Below are 19,038 nucleotides of genomic sequence, written 5' to 3' on the forward strand. Positions count from 1 at the left end.
TAAGGGTATACGTGCCACAAGTTCAGGATGTTACAAGAATCCTAGAAAATCATTTATTATTTTTTAGTATAGAAAAATATTTTATTGAATTATGCTTTAAAATGACTTATTCATCTTACTTGATTATATAATATATGGGAAAAGAAAATACTAGCATTAACATATAAATACTATCTATTGAACTAAGAAGGCATAGTGTGATTTAGATGCCTCAAATGAATCAATTTGCCATATCTTCACGGAAACTTTAGTAGAACATTAGTACTTATTTTATTCAGTGACAAAGAGGATGGAAAACACCAGTTGATTTTGATTAATGTCATTCATCCCGCAAATTAATGAGGGCATGAGACACTGGAATCTTAAATCTTATAACTACAAACACCTTTGTTCTTCAGGAAATAGTTAACAGCTGGTCTAACATGGTACAGCCCTTTATTAGGTGTTAGAGTTGTGATCCTAACCAAGGCATAACTTTATCCACATCACAATTTAAATTGTCCTCCTAGGGTCAATAGTGTTTCCAAAGAGTGACACAAGGTTAATTACCAGAATTCTCTTGGGTAAAGAGATTAGTTTAAATGAAAAAAGGCAGAAAATGTTTTCACCTGTTTGGTTAATGGAAACAAAACTATTGATATAAAGTCATGTTTTAAAATCATGATAATTTCTTCATCTTTTCCTCTTAGTTTTATTAAAACTTCTAGATGTGGAGGTCAATATCTGAAGGACTACAAAATTATCATATGAAAGAGACAATCCGACAGAAAGACAGACTGGACACCCCCGGTCTTCCCACGCAGTACAGAGGTGCTTGAGAAAACCTGTGCAAAGCAAATAACCAACCCACAAGCACCCTATCCATTGTAATTTTTCTTTGAGTCGATAGCCCAGCTAGGGCTCACTTCTTTTCTTAGAAAGGTATTGGTAAAAACTGGATCTGTTTGTCTTGCTTTCCATGTGTCTTTGTCAACTTTCTTGTTCTTAGATCTAAGAATCTGGAAATCTAGTGAATGGCAACTGAACTAAAGTAGTGAATGATATCAATATGATACATAACTTTTAGTCATTATCAAAAGCCATATGTATATTCTAGATTTATTATTTTCTGTTTTATGAGTTCTTTGAGAATTTTCAACAATGTGTTTTAAGCATATTTGAGTCTCTATGCTTCTCAGATACATTGTCTAGGAATTCCCTTCTTACTCACTTTGTGTACTCTCTTGCTTTTCTTTAAATTAAGCTCATCAAGGACAAATTGATACTGTGCATATACTCTTGGACGTGTGGCCTTCACTGGAGCATGGTCAATCTATCAGGGACTGAAAGTTTCAGGAAAGATAGACTCTCTCTTCCTACAGCAATCATCGTTAGCTCCTTAATTAGGCATGTGACTTTATGCTCATCTTCCTTCTCCATACTGGGATTTCATCTGGTTTGAGTTTGCACAGGTCTGATGAATGCTGCCACCTTTCACTCATGTGAAAGCTTCACATCTGAGACTTCTAGTGTCTAGAAAACACTGTTTCCTTTTGTCATTGACTACTTTTGGCTCTTATTCTCTTTCTACTGTCTGCCGGAGACTTAGGGGTAAGGGGTATGCTACAGATGTTCTGTTTAGGGCTGAACATTCTGTAGTCTCTTGTTTCCGGCCCCTAAAGGATTATGAGTCTTTGTGTTAACCACAATCTACTGCCAAAAGAAACTTCTCTGATAAGGATTAGGGGGTGCCCTAATCTATGGGTATAAAATAAGTTATTAAGAGTTTGTTTAAAAAGGGTGGTGGTGACGCATGCCTTTAATCCCAGCACTTGGGAGGCAGAGGCAGGCAGATCTTTATGAGGCCAGCCTAGTCTAAAAGAGCTAGTTCCAGGACAGGTTCCAAAGCTAAGAGAAACCCTGTCTTGAAAAAAAACCAAAAAACAAACAACAAAAAAAGAGTTTGTTTAATACTGTTTCTCCAGAAATGTACTTAGAAGCTTACAGAGCAATGAAGAGCCATCCAGTAAAGTATTTAGATGAATACCTAAGGAAAGCCATTCTGGTCCTTGGTCTTTAATTTGTTATCCTTTGGTGTCTAGAATGGTCATCATTACCCTGTTTTAGAGTAACTCAATTTTAAACTATTTTTACGTATATGTATATAAAAAGTTCCTAGTAGAAACTTTTTCCCTCTTTAGCATCCCTCCTATTTCATACCATAAAAATTGTTTTACATAACTCTAAAAGCTCTGTGATAAATAAATTAGACAAAACTTGTACTATTTTGTCATTCACTTTGGATTACTTTACTTAATATAATGTTCCCAGGCTACAGTCTTCTTTAAGCACTAAAGAGTATAATTTCTTTCTTCTTTATGTCTGTCTGTATGTATGTATGTACATGAGTGTATGTATAGTCTTCAGATAGGTAACTAGGCTAATTACATTCCTGTGAATAATACTATAGTAAGAATGATATGCATGGATCTTTAAGTTTTACTCACATGGAGTACTATGGGCATATACCTAGAAGTGGTGTAGATTGTATAGCTCTCTTTTAAACTCATTCCTTAGGTTTTGGTCATTACTGATTTTTTTTTAAAAAAAAAAAACACAATCAGTATAACTCTAAGTTCTTGTTGTGTGCCTGTGATTCTCTTACAATAGGTCCATGGCATTTTCTGGTTCAGAAATTCCAAAGACTTTAGAAGCAGAGATGGCAACTTGGAAGGCTGGATCATTTAACATTCAATTTCTGGTAGTTTCAAAAGTTATTTTGTCTAGAGTGAGGTTTTCGTTGAAAATGCAGATGTAAAGTCATTGGGAGCAAATTTTAATTCAAATAAAAATCAAAATAAAGACATTCTGCATAATACCAACTTTAAATCATCTCCATCAGCACAGCCTGAAACAAAACTAACCAAATAATCAAATTCATGAATCAGTAGTGATGTAATTATACACACACAATGTTTGACTCATGACTCATAAAGCATCTCCCAGATCATGCTGCATATCAGAAAATATTAACAAAAGGAAAACCTCACAGTCTAGCAGCACACACTTGTATCTCCTTCCAAATAGAAAGCTAAAGCAGAAAAATGGTTCAACCTAGTTGTTAGAGATTAGCCAGGGCATCAGAGTTATAGAAATTTCTAAGACTGGGAGCTGTAGTTGCTTCTAAAGTTCCTCCTTAGCATGTGAAAAGGCCTGTGTTAAATTCCAAGAACTATCCAAAACATAAATACTGGCAAACTAAATCCAAGAACATATCAAAAAAATATCATCCACCATGATCAAGTAGTCTTTATCCCAGAGATACAGGGATAGTTCAACATTGAAAATCTGTCAATATAATCCACCATATTAACAGATCAAAAGGAAAAACAAACAAATGATCATCTCATTATATGTTGAAAAGCCTTTGACAAACTCTAACACTCCTTCATGATAAAGATCTTGGAGAAAGCAGGAATTCAAGGAATATACCTAAACACGATAAAGACAATATACAACAAGTCGACAGCCAACATCAAACTAAATGGAGAGAAACTCAAAGTGATTATACTAAAATCAGAAACAAGACAAAGCTGTCCACTCTCTCCATATCTAATCAATATAGTACTCGAGGTTCTAACTAGAATAATAAGACAAGAAAAGGAGATCAAGTTATACAAATTGCAAAGGAAGAAATCAAACTTTCACTATTTGCAGATGATATACAAAAGTGACCACAAAAATTCTACCAGTGAACTCCTAGAGCTGATAAACACCTTCCGTAATGTGGCTGGGTACAACATTAACTAAAAAAAAATAAAATAAAATCGTAGCCCTTCTATATACAATGATAAACAGACTGAGAAAGAAATCAGAGGAACAATACCGTTTGTGAATCTCACAAATAATATAAAGCATCTTGGGGTAACTCTAACCAAGCAAGTGAAAGAGATATATGACAAAGAATTGTATATTTAAAAAGAAAACCCAGAATAGCCTGTTTGCAATGCATCTGAATTTAGTTCTAACCTCTAATACTTTCCGATGACAGTAGTTACGATTACTGAAATATTACACACAGCAAGATTTTGGTTCTGACAGCTAACTTCAAATATCAGAAACTTTAAGTAGATAAACTATAATGCAGGCCCTTTATTTTAGGTAATTTAGTGACTATTATCCCCTAGGGCTTCACATGATTTTTTAAAAAGACAGAAAATAATTAAATAAAAATAATATTTCTTTCACATATTTTTAGTGGTGGGAATGTGTCTAACTGATTTATAAACCTATTTTATAGGTCATTAGGAATAGAGAATGGATCCATAAAAAATTTTCCCAAGTTTGGAAAGATTTTTAAGATTTTTTGATATAAAAAAACAGATTCAAATAGTCTGGAATATTAACAGTAACTCAGTTAAATGCTGCTCAGTGTGTTAGCTGCAATTACATTATGGCTGGCTAGATGGCTCAGGGGGTAAAAGTGTGTGCTAACAAGCTTGAGGGATCAGTCTGATTCTAGGAACACATGTGGTGGAAAGAGAGAAGATTGACTCCTGTCAGATGTCCTCTGATTTCTAAACACATGCCATGCCAACACACACACACACACACACACACATACACACACACACAGAGAGAGAGAGAGAGAGAGAGAGAGAGAGAGACAGACAGACAGACAGACAGACAGAAAGAGACAGAGAGAGGGTGGGAGAGACAGAGAGAGAGAGAGAGAGAGAGAGAGGAATAAACACATAATCACATTAACCGAATGCAATAATGTATTATTTAGTGAAGGAGAGACCACCCCTGAGAAATGTATCACTAAGTGGCTCTCCTGTATGATTATGATAGAGGACACTTAGATAAGGATGGTGAAGCCTGCACCTCCCCACCCCACCCCCCGCACCCTGGACTCCATCATCTCTGTGTTACATTCTTCTGTGTTATAAAACAGCTCACAAATGTATTGAATAGAGTAGGCAACTGTAACTGTAGTGCATTTGCCTAACTCAATATAGAAAAGTGGTAGTAAATATGCTGCGTAAATGAGGGAAAACAATTAGAGCTGTAAGACAGGAGCACTATGAATGGAGCTTGTATAGCAGGGACCTTCCCAGGATGACTGTAGCTAATCAGTGACAGGGAATATGGGAGCAGGGAAGTATATATCTTAATTAAGGGAGCCATCTTCGGGTTGGCAAGAGACTTGACTCTAGAGGGGCTCCCAGGTGTCCAGGGAGATGTTCCCAGTTAGTTCCTTGGGCAGCTGAGGAGAGGGAACCTGAAATGGCCCTATCTTATAACCATATTGATGAATATCTTACATATCACCATAGAAACTTCATCTGGCGATGGATGAAGATAGAGACAGAGACCCACATTGGAGCACCGTACTGAGCTTCCAAGGTCCAAATGAGGAGCAGAAGGAGGGAGAACATAAGCAAGGAAGACAGAGGGGGTGATCTATTGGGAACTCACCAAGGCCAGCTGGACTGGGACTGAAAAAGCATGGGATAAAACCGGACTCTCTGAACATGGCGTACAATGAGGGCTGCTGAGAAGCCAAGGACAATGGCACTGGGTTTTGATCCTACTGCATGTACTGGCTGTGTGGGAGCCTAGCCAGTGTGGATGCTCACCTTCCTAGACCTGGATGGAGAGGGAGGACCTTGGACTTCCCACAGAGCAGAGAATGGTGACTGCTCTTTGGACTGGAGAGGGAGGAGGAGAAGAGAGGGGGGAGGGGGAGAGGAGTGGGGGGAGGGGGAGGGAAATGGGAGACTGGAAGGAGGAGGAAATTTTTTTCAATTAAAATATATATATGTATACGTATATATTTATAAAACACAACTCTGCTTCTAGTTTCTGTGGTTCTTGCTCTGATTGCCTTTTGTTATACAGATGTGAAGGTTTGATTTGGTTTTGGATAAATCTAGTTAACAAGACAAACATTCTCTAGAAAGCTCCTAATGCTTTCCACCTTTTCACCCCAGCCTTTAGCAGCTCTGTGGCCCTACGCTGTGGTGTAACTGAGCTCAAACATCATTCTTGTCTTTATTTCTTATTCTTATGGCTCCTTTTCTTCCTTTCAATGATCCTTCCATCGTAAGTGTGTAGTTAGTAAGCCTGCATTCTTTTATTTACAGGAGCCATGGGAGACAAGTTTATATTAGATCTGTACTAAAAGCATTATTTCTTTTTCGATTAACATTCTAAACACTTCAAATGGAAATTATTGGGCATTTCCACTCTTTGTGACTGAAGAAAAAATGTCAGTGAAGAGGCGAGATTTGGCATGGTCTTCTAGGAGGGTGGAAAGCAGAAATTGAGTATACTAAGCCAGTGTGTAAAGATTGGCACACAAGTCAGTCTCACTGACTTTTTCCTTTTCCTTGCCAATTTTTCATTGCTGAACTCAAAGCTTTTTCTTGCATCAGATCCTCTTTTCTGCAGGGCAGGATTCATTGGTGTATACATATAAAGAAAGTCACTAAAGCATGGTGGTAGCAGGGTAAACCTTTAAATACAGACTTTCAACAAATGACTGTGTCTTCTATTCCAACCATTCATATACATGTCTATTACCAAATTTCAATCTAAAAAGATCTTTTACATTTAATAATTTCCACATTATGTTTCTTATTACTTTGTTAACCAATTATATGGCAAAGATACATCAGACATGTTTATAAATCTAATGTTGCTGAAATCCACATGCACTTGTTCTACTTTTCCTGAATGTAAAATATTTTTAAAGGCAAGACATTGTCTGAATTCCAAGTAATTTTATAATGGTGATTTGAAACTTCGTGTATCTTACTATAGCTAACCATACAGAGTTTTCTCCAGTTTTTAAAAGTCACAAATAGTATGAAATTTGTGCTCATGAGAATGAAGGTATTCTTGAAGTAAACCTTATAGATATCTCACAAAGGGCTTCTTTAAATCTAAAAGGAGAAATGACTCAGGACTCAGGCGTCCTTCTGTTTAGGAGAAGGTGAAATGTGTTGTAATTTCGGCAGTACCACTGAACAGTGCAGATGGGAATGGAGATGGCCAGGCAGATGGTGCCAAGGCAAGAATAGCAGATGCTGGTGAGTGAGAGCTGAGCAGATGGTGCAATGGCACAGGCCACGTCAACCTTAGCAGCAAGAAGTATAATAAGTTCACGTTAGAAGATTCTGGAACAGCTGTCCTGAGGCTAGTACAATACGAGGTCATTAATTTCAATGATCATTTGTTAGTGTGCACTGGTGCTCAATGTTAGCCAAAGACAATCAAACTCTTAAGTGAGCAAGAGGATACCTTGAATGAATAGCCAACGATTTTATATTTTCTATAATTTAAGTTAGTAAAGTATTATTCAATTTATGTAATCTTGTAGATAGTACAAGGAGACCTAAGGTCTATATTATACATTAGCACTGATGCTGTCAAACTTTACAAAAACATATAACATCGTAATCCTTGTATCCAGTTTTTGTTATGGTATGTTAAAGTTCAGACATATGACAATACTATTGAATGTCTTCTAAGAAGTATAAATTCCTAAGTTTATTCCCTAAACTCTTAAGTCAGAAATACGTTATTGACAAAATGGTTTTATGGACCCACAGACACTAGAGTCCTCACATGAAGATAGTTTGAGGAAAACTTTTAGAAAATACAATAGCAGTATGAATAATTTTAATTACAAGTGGAAGAAATTGTGTTTTCTTTGAATTTATATATGGTAAGTCAAACAATAGGATTAAGGCTTTGTCTACAGCAGAGTTCAGGTTCTGAAATGCTTACTCTTTGCCACCACTCAGTGGCTTCTAGCTACTTCACCACCTCTCTCTAGAGACAGGGTATATTCTCTAAACAAATCTTAAGTGATCTCTGAAAGGAAACCTGTGCTTACCTGACTGCTCATGGGAAACAAGAATCCTCAGGACCACAAAAGAAAAGTTCCTCATAAAGAAGCTAGTGCAATGGGAAGTAAATAAGTGTGACAATCTAGAAATTAGAACATGCCTTAACTGTGGTGAGGATGGGCCTGAGCAATAAAAAAATTTATATAAAATAGACATGAAACTTACTGCTGAAGATTTTTTTATAAAAAAAGATTATTTTTAGCTTGCAGTTTAAAGTATAGTCCATTATGGAGGAAAAGTCAAGATAGAAGGAGCTTGAAGCAGCTGGTCCCACCACATTCACAGTTAGCAAATGGAGAGAGATAAAGGAAAGTTAGTGTTCATCTCACTTTTCCATTTTATACAGTCCAGCATCCCTCGACCAGGGAATGGTTCCGCTCACTGTAGGCATGTCTTCATACCTAACTAGCCAAGATCCTAGCGTTGATTGTGGCCATTGGAGGGGAGAAGTAGGAAGAGTCAGTTTTCTTCAAGGATGCAGATCCTATTTGACTTTGCCATGCTCCAAAGAACATCTCTACACTCACGCGGGTACAGATATTGCTACTCAATATGTTTGCAAAAAAGCATATGAAGTCGGGAAGAGTAGTGGGGGGCATTTAGAGGGGAGGGATTGTAGTGAATTTGATCAAATTGTATTATATGCATAAAGGAAATTCTCAAATATGAGAAAGAAATGAACCACCATAAAAACCATTAAGTATATGTAAAACTATAGCTTCATTTATATTTTATTATAGTTGTTTCTTTTCTTTTTTTCCCTTTCTTTCTTTCTTTCTTTCTTTCTTTCTTTCTTTTTTTTTTTTTTTTGAGACGTGGTTTCTCTGTAGCTTTGGTGCCTGTCCCGGAACTAGCCCTTGTAGACCAGGCTAGCCTCGAACTCCCAGAGATCCGCCTGCCTCTGCCTCCCTAGTGCTGGGATTAAAGGCGTGTGCCACCACCGCCTGGCTTGTTTATTTTCATTATAAGTCTTGTTCATTTGATTTGTCAACTGTCAATTGAATCAAGGGTTACACATGCTAGGCAAGGGTTCTATCACACAGCTGTATCTCCTGTTTGTTTTGAGACAGGATCTTCATTTCATATCTCTCTCAGGCTAGTTTTGAACCCACTATTCTGTCATGGTATTAGGTTAATAGGTTAATAGGAGCTCAAAACTCTTGGCTTTCTAGTTTTTGTATGACATTTCATTATTAACTCTTGAAGCTGTTTCCATCTACAGCATAGTTGCGTGGTAGAATCATGATATAGATGGTCCTTGCTTTGCAATGGTTTGAGGATGTTTCTCAGTTTTAGAAAAAATATAAAATTAATATACATCAAGTAAAGGTTACACTTCCAGTTTTGAAGTTTGCTGTTTTCCTAGACTTTCAACATGCTACCCCATGATACTCTCTGAGGATGCTGTCCTGTAGTTCATCTGCAGTGAACAAGGGTCCTAGTCAGCCATGCTGTCATGAGGATGTGCACCTGATATACCACACGGACTATGCAGTTGATTGAAGAGCCTCTGTAGATTAAAATTATTCAGTTATTGTGATTTGCCCTTATGTGTGCGGATTAGAGTCAAGAGGGCACCTGTAGGGACTTCAATTATTTCCAGTTTGAAATGAAGTAATGGTAGAAATAGAGACAATTCATTAAGAAAATGTTTCCAAAGATAGATGTTGGTCAGAGTGCTGGAAAAGGTTAGAAGTTCAAAGACCTTGAACTACCAGAGTCCTAACCATCATTGAGTCATTTACCTCATACCTACCTCTTCCCTATTTGTAGATTCAGGTCTATTTTCCAGAAAGTTCTGTCTCTTACTTGTAGTCTTGGTGGGAAAGATTCTCCAGTCTTCCTGTCAACTGGCTTCTTTCTCATTCTATCTTGAGTCCCTACCCTGTTGCCCATTATAACATTTTCATCTTAAGAACTACCACCCAGCTACAAATGGAAGATCCTCTGATTAATGGAATCCTGTTGCACATCTCTTCTTAGTTCTTCCTTCAGCAGTGCAGTGCTGGCCTTTTGAAACTCAAAGCACCAACTGCACTATAACTATTGCTCAAACATTTATAGGATCTCCTCTGTCTGTAGATATTCAAAACTCCATTTGTATTCTTGCTGTGTGTGTATTTAGAGTGTGGATTTATGTACACTGTTGGAATTTCAGACCTACAGCTTACACAACTTTGGATTCAGCTAACTGCAAATGGGTGATACTCCCAGCAAACACAGCTAATTGAACAAGTCTAAACTCCAAACTCCTTTTGCTTACCATGACCCTCTACACAGTACAGTCTGACAAAGGTTTGCATATAATTTGCATTGTGTGAGACTTTAGAAAAAAATGTTTTAATTTAAATATTTACCCAGGAACTGCAGAAATAACTCCACAATTTAGAGTACTTGAATCTCTTGCAGAGGACACTAGTTCTTTTCCGAGCACTCAAGCCTAGTGGCTCACAATCACCTACAACTCCAGATCAAGGAGTTCTGATACCTTCTTCTGGATTCCATAGGTATGAATATGTATATTTAACACGGACAGACATGTATTCATACTCAGAGAAAATAAGTAATAAAATATAATCACACTTAAATTTTTGGGTTGGAGATACGGCTTATTGTTAAGTTAATTATTTCCTTTGAAGAGGATCTGGGATTGGCTTTCAGGAACCAGGTTCTCGAGAAGACTAGAATTCCAATGTTAGTTTCAGGTGTCTCCTAACAGGTGTCTGTAACTCCTGTTGCAGGAGATCTGATTCCCTTTTGGCACCTGTGAGCATCCAAATGCATGTGCTGATGTCCATACACAGATATGTACACATAGAAAATAATAAAACAATGAGCTAAACTAAAAAGAGAAAAGATTTCTGTGGTACAATTCCAAAAAATGAGTCAAAACTACATATAATTACAGAATTACAGAAGATTTTTGTTGGGGAAAAGAATCCAAGCCAACTTTGAAGAATCTTTAGGCTATATGATTGAATTCCCCGTGAGCTTCAGTTTTCCCATGAATTATTACTTTCTAAATAGCACTCATTTACAGCCTTTTAAATAAAGAAAACAGATATCTAAATTATTTTGCCTTTTCATAATATTAAGAGTTTTTGACATTCCTGACCTAAAAAATAAACTGATTCGGCTAATTCAGGGGGATGGAGTTTCTTTTTAGGTACTGGAGTTCTCTGATTATAAGTGAGTGTAGCTTTTGTATGTGGGAAAAAACATAGAAATTTAGAGAGTAATTGGGAAGTGTGGGAAATAAGAGATTGTTTGGGGATAAGAGTGGTGAGCCTGCATTATGTACATGTGAGAAATTTTCTAGGAAACTTCTAATTAACAAAAACGTTAATCTAAGAAAGAAGAGCCAGATTTGAAGTTCATATTAGTTACAAATCAGCGAAGTAGGACCTGAATCTCTTTTGTTATACAAGGTTAAATGAATAACAATGATATAATCTATTTGCTTATAATAGTAAGTATAATTTTATCTATAGTGCACACTCATGAATAGTAACTTGTTCCTTTGTCTCTCATTAATGTAATTCTTCCAAGCATTTATTGTCTGATGATTTGAACAAAACACTGCAAATTTAAAGCCAGTGATTTGCAATGCTGTTCAATTAATAAGGGTGCATTCTCTTGCAAAATTTCTTTCTCCGTTACTTTTTATCTATACACAAGAACCATAACTAAGGAAATAATTAATTTCTATTCTAAGAATTCCTGTAGGAACAAATGATATTTTTCTGGCAGTGTTCATGAATACTTGAAGATATGCCAGAAATAAATCACAAGAAAGTACTGTTCGTCAGGATGCTTAGCCCCAGAATGGGTTATTGTCAGCATCTAGCAGATGTGAGGTGATGGCACAGTGGCAGTTCGTATTCCCAACTAGACTTGGCAACAAGGCTTGTTAACCTTGACTTAGGCTAGAAAACCCCTCTAAAATCTCTAGTCCTCATTAACACATAAGCAAGCAAGTCTCCAAGTCTCCATTTATGCTAATGAGCTGATTCTAATGGTAAATACACAGAAGTGAAGGCTAGAACAAATGCCCTGTGTATAAACTGCCTTTTGGTGTATTTTAGTCAAAAAGAATCTCACTCATCCTTTGTGTATAGGAGGGCAACTGATTTTTTGGAGTTGATCTTGTATCCTGCCACACTACTAAAGGTGTTTATCAGCTGTAGGAGTTCTTTGGTGAAGTTTTTGGGGTCGCTTATGTACACTATCATATCATCTGCAAATAACGAAAGTTTAACTTCTTCCTTTCCAATTTGAATCCCCTTGATCCTCTTATGTTGTCTTATTGCTATTGCTAGAACTTCAAGCACTATATTGAAGAGGTATGGAGAGAGTGGACAGCCTTGTTGTATTCCTGATTTTAGTGGGATGGCTTTGAGTTTCTCTCCGTTTAATTTGACGTTAGCTGTAGGCTTGCTGTAAATAGCTTTTATTATATTTAGGTATGACCCTTGTATCCCTAATATCTCCAAGACTTTTATCATAAAGGGATGTTAAATTTTGTCAAATGCTTTTTCAGCATCTAATGAAACGATCATATGGTTTTTTTTCTTTCATTTTATTTATATGATGGATTACATTGATAGATTTTCGTATGTTGAACCAGCCCTGCATCTCTGGAAGAATGGATGAAGAAAGTGTGGAATATATACATATTAGAGAACTACTCAGTGGTAAAAAACAATGACATCTTGAATTTTGCATGCAAATGGATGGAAATAGAAAACACTATCCTGAGTGAGGTAACCCAAACCCAAAAAGATGAACATGGGATGTACTCTCTCAAAATTGGTTTCTAACCATAAATAAAGGACATTGAGCCTATAATTTGTGATCCTAAAGAAGGTAAATAAGAAGGTGAACCCAAAGAAAAACATACAGTTATCCTCCTGGATATTGGAAGTAGACAAGATTGCCGGGCAAAAAATTGGGATCTTGGGGGTGCGGTGGGATGGGGGTAAGGGGAGATGGGGAGAAAAAAGTGAGAAGGGGAGGAGGGGGGAACTTGGGGGAATGGGATGGTTGGGATAAAGGAAGGGTGGATATGGGAGTAGGGAAGTATATATTTTAATTAAGGGAACCATCTTAGGGTTGGCAAGAGACTTGACTCTAGAGGGGTTCCCAGGTGCCCAGGGCGATGTCCCCAGTTAGTTCCTTGGGCAGCTGAGGATAGGGAACCTAAAATGGCCTTATCCTATAGCCATATTGACGAATATCTTGCATATCACCATAGAACCTTCATCTGGCGATGGATGGAGATAGAGACAGAGACCCACATTGGAGCACCGGAATGATCTCCCAAGGTCCCAATGAGGAGCAGAAGGAGGGAGAACATGAGCAAGGAAGTCAGGACCATGAGGGGTGCACCCACCCACTGAGACAGTGGGGCTTATCTATTGGGAGCTCACCAAGGCCAGCTGGACTGGGACTGAAAAAGCATGGGATAAAACCGGACTCTTTGAACATGGTGGACAATGAGGGCTGCTGAGAAGCCAAGGACAATGGCACTGGGTTTTGATCCTACTTCATGTACTGGTTTTGTGGGAGCCTAGCCAGTGTGGATGCTCACCTTCCTAGACCTGGATGGAAGGGGGAGGACCTTGGACTTTCCACAGGGCAGGAAACCCTGACTGCTCTTTGGACTGGAGAGGGAGGGGGAGAGTAGTGGGAGGAGGGAGAGAGGAGTGGGAGGAGAGGGAGGGAAATGGGGGGCTGGGAGGAGGCAGAAATTTTTTTTTCAATAAAAAATAAATAAATAAATAAATAAATAAGAATCTCACTAGAGGCAGTAAGTTACTAAACTTGTGATTTTTGGTAAGAGTTCCCTCAGCCATATAAAGATTTCGATAATAACTACAACTGGTTAAGTTATAATTTTTAGTATTTCTTTTAGCTTATATAGACCCAGTATTAGGAACATGGATTATATTAAGGAATATAATTCTAAAAATCATCTTTTGGAACATGGAATTTTTATAGCAGTTAGAAGTGAGCTTGGTTTAGCAGATTAAAAAAATCCCTCTTTAATTTATGAAGTAGTTCAAATAACAGTGGATAGCTAAAGCAATTTCACATAAAAGCAACAATACCGAAATCATCACAATATCTGCTTTCAGAAAAACCCACGTTGCAATGGTCACAAGACTTTTGACAAAGCTACCAAATCCACATAGTTGAGAAAGGATCATTTATTTCAACTAGTGGTGCTAAGAAAATTGGATAGTCACAATTAAAATGAAATTCTATTTCTATTTCTTTTTTATTGAAAAATTTTTCATACAATATGTTCTTGTCATGCTCTCTCCCTCCTCCAAGTTCTTCTAGATATTCTCCATTCCCCCACCTAAATAACTCCAGGTTCTTCCTCTCTCTTTAGAAAACAAACAAAAATCCAAACAAATGAAAAGAAAGAAAAAGTCACAGAAAACTCACACACGCTACTTTTTACATGGTGCAAAACTCACAAACACACACTATATCTAATACTCTGCAAAAATTAATTTAAATGAGTCAATGACCATAATATAAGATTTTAAACCATTAAGGGAAAACTAGGAAAACCCCTTCATGACAAATGGTACTCATTGGCTTTTGAACAGATTTCCAATAGCCCAAGAAATAAAGCAAAAATTGAGAAATAGTACCCCCATGAGAAATTTCCCCTTTAGTCTTCTTAGTATCTAGCTTTTACAACTTTTTCCCCCTCTCTTCTATGCTATTTCTTGAGCAATGTTGAACAATAGATACAGGAACTGTGATGTAAATATGTACATTTTGTTTGGGCTACCCATGCATGATCTTTTGATCTCTGCATGGTGCACAATTGTGGTTCTTGGTCATAATCTCCATTTACTATAAACAAGTGTCTTTGATAAGGGGTGGTATCTATGCTTATCTATGGGTATAGAGGTAAGATCTAAGCCTAAAATGTAGTTAGTGATTTTTGTTGGCCTAACAAAATGGTAACAGTAGAGCCTACTTGAAGATCCATACTTCATTAGCCTAGGAGCCTGGCTAGTTTTCTAGCACAAGACATGATTTCCCTTCTATTTAGAGGGCCTTAAGTCTAATTTAAATAAGTTACCATCAACATTTGAGTGCCACTCAACCCACCTTTCAGATATCTTACCAAGCTGGTCAGTATTGTGGTTCATAGGATCCATAGCTTGATAGGATTTTTGATAGCTTCCCTCCCTTAGCAGCTTTCTTAGTATTTTCTGGTTCTATGGAAGACAGATAACTGGAAGAAGGCATTCAGGTTAGTGTCAGTTCAAATCACTGAAGTCCTATATCCTAAGTATGAGTTGTTTTCAGCAATAGGGGCTTAGTTTCAAACTCTGTATGGTTACCAAGGGCAATCGCCATAGTCTTTATTGTTTTGGGAGTCATTCGGATTACCTTGATCATAGATATATTTATTTGTCTGTGTGTGTGTGTGTGTGTGTGTACACATACACTTACAGGGACTGTGAAAGCTTTTAGGCAAATATAAAATAATGAAGTTCTTTGAGGCCTTATTAAACACCATTGGTGTTATCTGTCCCTCCCCTACTCCCTTCTTTCACATTGATTGTCCCTCCTCAGTTGGAGGCCCCTTCTCATTTTGTCCATCTCATGCTTCATATTAACTGCATCCCGCTATTATGTTCTCATCCACTTTTCCCACTATGGTCCCTTTATGCTTTCATGGTGTCTGAGGGTACTCCATAGTATTCAATATTATCTGCAGATTTAGAGCTAGAAACCACAGAAAAGAGAGAACATGTGACATCTGTCTGTATCTGGGTTGCACTGCTGAACAAAGATCTAGAGCTGCCTGATGATTACTGAAGAGAGTCAGTCTCTCATAATTGTTTGTCTAATACAGAGTGGTCAGCTCTGACTCATGTACTTACAAACAACAAAATGCATGCAACAGATTTTATTTACATATTTCCCATAGATATACATCCATATATGTACAGAAAAATATATTAGGAAAGAAGAGTCTATTGTTCTAGAAATATTCTAGCATTATTCTTGATAGTCTTGATTTAAGAGTAAGGGCATAGGAAAAGTGGGAGTATCAAAGTTTGTCAGGGCCTTGAGGGAGGTAATGGAAGATGAAGAATTATTTAATTATATTTAAATTTAGATTTTTTGATTAAAAATAATTAACAAATGAGACTACATAAAAATTAAAAGCTTCTACTTAGCAAAACTGTGAAGGGACAGCCATAAAAATGGAGAAAATTCTTTCCTACCAATTCATCCACCAAGAGATTAATATCTGGATATACATAAATTTTAAAAAGGTAATCACAAGAACAAAAACAATTACATGTGGACAGATGAATTTGACAGGTACTCTTCTAGTGAAGAAACACAGGTAGCCAAAGAATGCATGAAAAAGTGCTGAGTGTTCTGAACCACAAAGGATGTGCAGAGCAAAACTACACTGATTCTCATCAACAAAGGGCAATAAACAATGCTGAGGATGAAGAGAAAAGGAAATGCTTTTGCAATGTTGGTGGGTATGCAAACTTGTCAATCCAATATGGAAGTAAGTGTAGAGACGGTCCTCAAAAAGCTGAAACTGGAATTCGTGTATGACTCAGATACACCAATCTTGGGCATGTACCTAAAGCAATCAAAATCAACCTTATGATAGAGACTGGTACACATCCATGTGGTGGTAACTCTTTTTACAGTAGTGAAGACATGAAATAAATGAAGGTATCCTTAAAAAGGTGAAATGTTGCCAGGCAGTGGTGGCACACGCCTTTAATCTCAGCACTCGGGAGGCAGAGGCAGGTGGATCTCTGTGAGTTCGAGGCCAGCCTGGTTGACAATAGCTAGCTCCAGAACAGGTTCCAAAACTACAGAGAAACCCTGTCTTGACAAACCAAAAAAAAAAAAAAAAAAAAAAAAAAAAAAAGTGAAATGTGAAAGATGAAACTAGATAATTTATAGAGGGAAATAGTGTTTTCTTTATGTGTGATATTCATATTTTTTAAAGATGTGAATGTAAATGGGGGACTTATGGAATAAGAGAAGGCCACCATTGTAAGTTAGGAAATAGGAGGTAAACCAGGGGTTGAATATGACTTAAATACATCTATAATAAAACTTTATATTTTACAAATATAATTCATAATAGTAAAACACATGGTTAGAAATCATTACTTTATAAAAAATATATCTTAAGTAAGGACACAAAGGGAATTGGGAGTTTGTGGAAAGTTGAACAGAATCGGATACAACTAGTAAACATACTTTGCACACCCACACATGCACACACACGCACACACACACACACACTACATTTATGTCAGAGGCATTCTTGGAAGCACTTGCAATAATGATGAAAGCCATAGATCAAAGTGAAAGAACAAATTCATAGCTGGACATTGTCCATGAGTGAGAGAAGTGGGGTTTCTCATAGGAGGCACAGTTTAAAGAAAGCATTGGAAGAACCAGGCTTGCTAAACATGTGGGCATATTTTCCTCAAAGAAAGGAAATAGACTGATGAATCCTCACCCTCAAGCTTGGAGTGGATGTTATCTGATCATCTGGTGGTATTTTGAGTGGTCTATTGAGCATCCTGCACATTGTTTAAGCCCTAATCCTAAACTTAGTCTCTTGGTGAGTAGAGCCCATTTCATTAAAGAAGTCCCATGTACTCGGCATTATCAACCAATAGAATCTACTACTCTATTATGATATTACAAATCCTTCCTCCTTACACCCTTTTCCTAAACTCAGTTTTTCATCCAGTAGAACTCATTCTTATTGTGAAGATGCTACTTTGCTAGGGAGTTTCTATGTATCTATACTATGCCTAAAGTTTAGTTGTCATAATTGCCCCATGGAAATCTTCTTCCAAAGTTTTACTATGCTTTAATATGTAAGAAGAATAAAACACGAGGCCAAACTCCGGACTTTGGGACCCATTGTCTGCAAAGGTGGTGCTAACTAAAGTTTCATTATTTTCCCTCATGTGGATCGTCTTCATTTGGGTCATGAGGCTTTACAGAGTCACCAACAGGTACCAAGGTAGAATGTTAGGAGTCCCCAAAGTTGGGTATCACATACTGATGTTACTTGAATTCCACAAAATCCTACTAGATGCAAAGCAAGTCCCTCTGCTGGTTTACAGATACAGAAGTAACTGTTTTATTTGGAGAAAATCTCTCCTATTGATTATTGATTCAGAAAGTTCTACACTGTGTTGGAAATTCTTCAAAGATGGAGATGCTGCATAGCAAAGTGTACGAATGGGTCTCTAGAGAAAAAAAATGAGGTCAATTTTGGAAGTCACTTAACATTTCCCTAATATGAACCAGGGATACAACTCAGTGATAGAGCACTTGCTTAGGCTTTGTGATGACTTACATATTTCTGTGTACCACCAAAATCAAATGAACAGCCTTAGTAAAGAATAGATGCAATCTGATGCTTGTTATCTAGATAAATGTGTACTTCAAGTGCATTTTTATAAATATTGCAACATTCTTATTAGACAATGAGCACTATTTTTTTATTATCCCACAATGTGTTTTTCTGAAACCACCCATATTAACAAAATTAGTACATAAATACATGGAACAAGTGAATTTTATTGAGTATAAGAAAAGATAATTCTACCTATTACTTGTGTAATATCATTTTATTTTAAATCATGCATTTATTCAGTTACGTATTTATTTAATTTTGCCATGGTGGAGAGCATCAAAACCAGAGCCTGGCATACATGCTGCAAATATGTTATACTGTCAACCCCATTTCTATAATGCTTAATTTGCTTGGTTTTGAGACAGGGTCTCCCTATAAAGCCTTCGTTGTCCTGAAACTTGCTATGTATACCAGCCTAGTGATCTCGTAGTGATCAAGTTGCCTCAGTCTCCCAAGTTCTGGGATTAAAGACATGTGGCTCCACACCTGGTTCAGTTATATAATTTTAAATGGGATAAAACAGCTAGCAATATGATTTATAATGCTGATAATATTGAAAATATGTTATTATTTAATATTAAAATGAAGTATGATATTAGATAAAACAAAACCAACACTTCAGATAAGGACAGAATGAACAAAGTGAAGAGAAATATCTTCACAAAAGGAACAAAAAACAGACAC

The sequence above is a fragment of the Chionomys nivalis genome, chromosome 19 (assembly GCF_950005125.1).
Source record: "Chionomys nivalis chromosome 19, mChiNiv1.1, whole genome shotgun sequence".
NCBI classification, from domain to species: Eukaryota; Metazoa; Chordata; class Mammalia; order Rodentia; family Cricetidae; genus Chionomys; species Chionomys nivalis.